Below are 6000 nucleotides of genomic sequence, written 5' to 3'. Positions count from 1 at the left end.
TTTGTTCATAATGTAATCTGGGAAATTTTTTCTTTTGCCATCATAATGATTCTTTGCTATCATAATGGTTTTAAGATAGCATTTAGGGAGATCAAAAACTACACTACAGGCCAAGTGCTGTGGCTCATGCCTGTAATTCCAGCACTTTGGGAGGCCAAGGCAGGAAGATTGCTTGATACCAGGAGTTTGAGACCAGCCTGGGCAACACAGGGAGACCCCGTCTGTACAAAAAAAAAGAAAAAATATTTAAATTAGCTGAGTGTGGTTGTGCATGCCTGTAGTCCCAGCTACTCGGCAGGCTGAGGTGGGAGGATCGCTTCAGCCAGGGAGGTCCAGGCGGCAATAAGTCATGATCGTACCACTGCACTCCAGTCTGGGTGACAGAGCAAGCCCTTGTCTCAAAAAAACCAAAAACCCCAAAACTGCACTACCATTATTACCTTGCATTGGCCTGTTAGTCCCATACTGACCTGTTAAAGAAACCAGGCCAGTTAACTTGTAGAATGTCCCACATTCTGTATCATCTGATTGTTTCCTCATGATGTCATCTAACTCTTCCTTTATCTTCTGTATTTTCTGTAGACTTGAAGTTAGGTCTAGAGGTTTGATCCGTTTCAGGTTAAGCATTTTTAACAAGAATACTTAATAACAACCAAGAATACTTCATGGGTAATATTGTGCAACCACTTTAATGATGCTAAGTTTTCTAACTAGCAAGCAATCTGTGGACTGACATTTTAGAGAACGGGATGTTAGCATCCTGTTCAAAAACAACTTTTATTGAATGTTTTTAACAGCCCTCAAGGATCTTTGCCTGAATCAGTTATTACACTGAGGCTTGCAAAATAGTGATTTACTAATTACACAATTATTTGTATATTTATTAGGTGGCATTCTTTTATAAATAATGGCTGTAGTAAATACTGTGGTGGTCTGCTCAGATCTCCTCTTCAGGGCCAACACACTGTCCTCCCACTTCTGGGAAAATCAGCTACTGACTTCACAGCTATGTCCCTCATTTCAAACTGCCCTCGGCTACAGGGAACTGCTTTACTCAAGGCTATCCACCCCTCTCATCCCTCAAAGAACAGGCAGTAGTCAATGAGTATCTGATGTCGAAATACAAGTCATGCGTGGCTTACTGATGGGGATACATTCTGAGAAATGCTCGCTCTGTTAGACAATTTCATCCATGTGTGAACATCATAGAGCGTATGTACACAAACCTAGATGGTGTCATCTACTATACACCTAGGCTACCTGGTATAGCCTATTGCTTCTAGGCTACAAACCAGTACAGCGTATGACTGTACTGGATACTATAGGCAATTGTCACCTATATGGTAAGTATTTGTGTACATAAACATATCTAAACATAGAGAAGGTAGTGCATCATGCTAAGATGTTATGACAGCTACAATGTCACTAGACGATAGGAATTTTTCAGCTTCATTATAATCTTGTGGGATCACAGTCGTATATGCGGTCTGACATTGACTAAAACATTCTTAGGTAGTGCACGACTATACAAAGGTTCAGCCCACTCTCCTTAATTTGAGACAACTCTGAGGGGCCATCCCAGCTCCAGAGCTCTCTGTAGAATTGTCTTAGGGCTCAGTTGTAACTGCATTGTAGGTCAACTTCTCTCTCAGTCCAATCTTGTCTTCTTCACCCTCTTACAGCTGTTTCTCCACAGATCTCTCCCCAGTAAACTTTCTGTATACAGCTTTCCATCTGAGAGTCTGTTAACCTGAAATCCAGTATAAGACAAAACAAAGAGCTTTTGAGTTTTTTCCTTTTAACCTTTTAACCTTTCCTTTTATGTTTTTGAAGTATCACTATGAATTTAGGGAATTTAATTTATCGAATGTGTTAGAATAAATTATGGCTGTTATTCTTTTTGATGTTGAAATGATCTCAAATGTGGCCAGTGAAGGCCCTTCATGATGCCGCCTATGTCATAGGGCCCCATGAGTCTTTAAGCATTCCCCTGCTTTTTAGCACAATAAGATAGCCCATGAGCGACACGTATTCTTCTACCCCCAGATCCGGAATTAAAAAGACATTACCCTAAAAATCTCTGGTGCCCTTTTAGTGAGAATGGTGGTTAGAGATCAAGATAATGGGCACTAGGGGTTAACTATTTTGTTTAATTTCATTATCTAAATGTCTTTTTGTTGATATAAAGAATTGCATATATTTCTGCACAGACATTCACTGGGGTTGCATTAGAATTAAAATTAAGTTCTCCTAAATCTCAATGCATATTAGAAATATTTTCAGCTGCAAGTATCAGGAAGCTCACTCACAATGGCCTACAAAAACAAGATGTTTAGTTAGCTCACCTGATAAGGAGTCTGGTTGCAGTCAGTCTGGGACTAATGCAATGGCTCAATGATCCTGTCAGGGGGACCCATATTGTTACTATTTAGCTCTTAGTTTGCCCTCTTGCTTATTGCCTCATTGTTACAAGATGACTGGCCTACACCAGGTATTGTCTACATTCCAGGCAAGTGTAAGGAAGGATAAAGAAGTTAATGACAAAAATATATTCTCCTTTCCAGGTTTTGCTTTTTTATTGGGGAAAGATGCCCTCTCTGGCCAGGTGTGTTGTCTCACGCCTGTAATCCCAGTACTCTGGGAGGACGAGGCAGAAGGATTGCTTGAGCCCAGGAGTTTCAGACCAGCCTGGGCAACATGACAAGACCCCAGCTCTACAAAAAATACAAAAATTAGCCTGGTGTGGTGGCCTGCAGTTCCAGCTACTCGGGAGGCTGAGTTGGAAGGATTGATTAAACCCAGAAGGTGGTGGCTGCAGTGAGCTGTGATCATGCCACTGCACTCCAGCCTGGGTGACAGAGTGAGACCCTGTCTCAAAAAACAAATGCCCTCTCCAGATAATTCCACTTGCTCATTATTAGACAGAACTGTCACAAGTCCAACTCTTGATGTATAATAAAGTAGTTTAGAAAATTGAGTTATATTTTTAGCTGCTAGCCCAGAATTATATTCCCAGTGAAACTATTCTTTAAAATGAACATAAAATAAAACTAGTCTCAGAAAAACCAAAACTGATACAATTAATTGTCACCAGAGTATTTATTCAGGTTAGAAAATAATGATCCCCAAAATATGAAAATGCAAAAAGGAATAAAGAGTACAGGAAAGGATAAATATGTAGGTCAATCTATATGAATACTGATTGTATTAAACAATGATCATAATGTATTGAAAGGTTTAAAATATACATAGAACTGACATTCAGAGCAACAATAGTATAAAATATAAGAGGAAATTAATTGAGTTGAAATATTTTACATCATTGCATTGTTGAGGAAGTAGTAAATATACTAATCTGTAGTGAACTAATAAATCAAGGGTGTACATCATAATCCTTAGAATCATCAAAATAATGATTAAAGAATGCAAAACTAAGAAGATGAAGGAAGGGAAATAGAATAATAAAAGTTAATTGATTAATCCAAAAGTCAGGAAAGGAGAATAAAAGGAACAAATAATGGGAGACAAAACAGGTGTCAAGTAGTAACATGGTATACTGAAACATACATATATCAGTAATTATGATGAAGCTCAAATTGTCAGAAAGGATTTTCAAAAGAAGGATAACTCTATGTGGTTTACAGGAAATATATCATTAATATGAAAACACAGAGATGAAAAGAAAAATGATGTAATATAATATACAATGCAAATACGAATCAAAAGAAGGTTGGTGTAGCTATATTAACTTTGTGGGTTGAATGGTAGTCCCCAGAAAGATATGTCCTAACCCCCAGAACCTGTGAATGTAGCCTTATTTGGAAAAGGGATCTTTGCAAAAGTCATTAAATTAAGGATCTTGAGGTGAGATTATTCAGGACTATCCAGATGGGCTCTAAATCCAATGACAAATGTCCTTATTAGAGACTTAAGAGGAGAAAAGAGAGAAGAGGAGAATACCAGTAAAGACAGAAGCAGAGACTAGAGTTATGTAGCCATGAGCCAGGGACTCCTCAGAGCCACCAGAAGGTGGAGGAATAGGAAGCATCCTTCCCCAGCACCTTTGGAATAATTGCATTCCTGTCAAACCTTGATTTTAGACTTCTGCCCTCCAAAACTGTGTGAAAGTAAATTTCTGTTTTCAAGCCACTAAATTTGCGGTAATTTGTTATAGCAGCCCTAGGAAACTAATAAATATTTTGGTACTAGGAAGCAGGATGCTGGAGTAACAAATAGCTAAAAATGTGGAAATGGCTGTGGAATTGAATACTGGACAGAGGCTGGAAAAAGTTTAAGAAGCATGATGGAAAAATTCCAGATTGCCTTGAAATGATTTTTAGTAGAAATATGAACATTAAGGCAATTCACTTCAGGGCTCAGGAGGAAATGAGGAGTATGGTAGAGAAGGCTTCTATCATCTTAGAGAATACATATATTGTTGTGCAGAATGTTGATAAAATATGAACAATAAAGGCACGTTTAGTAAGAATGCAGAAGGAAATGAGAGACATGTCATTGGGAATGGAGAAAAGGTGATCCTTGTTATATAGTGGCAGAAAACTTGGCTGAGTTGTATTCTACAGTTGTGTAGAAAGCAGAACTTGCAAGTGATGAATATAGAGATGTAGCTGAGGAGATTTCCAAGCAGTGCTGAAAGTGTGGCCTAGTTTCTTCTTGCTGCTTAAAGTAAAATGCAGGAGGAAAGAGACAAGTTGAGAAAGAGATTGTTAAACAAAATGGAATGAGTATTTGATGATTTGGGAGGTTCTTGGCCTACCCAGTTTGCAAAAGATGCTAAAATTAGAAAATTCACTGTTGGAGGGGGGGGGAAAAAGAGAAAATTTACTGTTGGAAAAAAAAAAAAAAGACAATTCACTGTTGGGAATAAATGTTCCAGAGAGAAGGTTAAGGGTGTTGCTAAATACCTTTTTGCCGAAGAGATTAGGTGTGTTACTCATGGACCCAATCAACCATCTCAGCAGAAGCCAAGAATCAAGGGATGGAAATGAGAATGGCACTACCCACCCCTAGAGATCCACTAGCAAAATTTTTGCTTCCAGTCTCTGCGACCTTATGTTTTACTGGTCTAGAGATCTTAGTTTCAAAGGAAGGAATGCTTTCCACTAGGAGACACAACAATTATTCCATTGAACTGGAGGTTAAGACTGCCATCCAGCTGCTTTGGGTTCCTCATGCCTCTAAATCAACAGGCAAAGAAAGAAGTTACTGTACTGGCTGGGGTGATTGGGCCTGATGACCAAGGAGAAACTGGGCTGCCAATACAACTGAAGGTAAGAAGGATTTTGCCTAGAATACTGGAGTTTCCTTAGGGCATCCCTTGGTACTACCATGTGCTGTGATTAAAGTCAATGAAAAACTACAACTCAATCCAGGCAGGACTCGTAACAATCCATGCGCCTCAGAAATGAAGGTTGTGTAACCCCACCAGGCAGAATACCACAATCAGCTGAGGTGCTCGCTGAGGGCAAAGGGAATATGAAATAGTAATGAAAGATGGCAGTTATAAGTACCTAGCTATGACCACATTACTGGTTGCAAAAATGAGGACTGTAATTGTTATTTCCTCTTTGTTTTGTATGAATATGTGATATTTATGTGCATGTGTGTGTATGTAATATTTCTGCTTTCTTCCCTCTCTTATCTCTTTATAATCTAATGTAAGATGTATTAATAATTGTTAATTTCACATCACTGTATTTATTTAAGTTACAGGATGTCAAGGAGAAGAGTGAACATTTTTCAAAGGTATTTGCATCCTCTTCTAGGGAAAGAGTTGGTGCAGTTTTGGTTGTATGCTGGATAATTGCATCATGTTAGGTAGAAATATGACTTTGTTATTATCTTTATCTGAAGATTAAGCATAGTTTAAGGAGATGTGTATGGTACCAAGATTACAAGGGGTAGACGGTGATGATTAGTTTTGAGTGTTAGCTAGGCTATAGTGTCCAGTTATTCAATCAAATACTAATCTAGGTGTTG

Source organism: Theropithecus gelada, chromosome X (assembly GCF_003255815.1).
Source record: "Theropithecus gelada isolate Dixy chromosome X, Tgel_1.0, whole genome shotgun sequence".
Taxonomy (NCBI): Eukaryota; Metazoa; Chordata; class Mammalia; order Primates; family Cercopithecidae; genus Theropithecus; species Theropithecus gelada.
Note: the sequence above shows the minus strand (reverse complement) of the source record.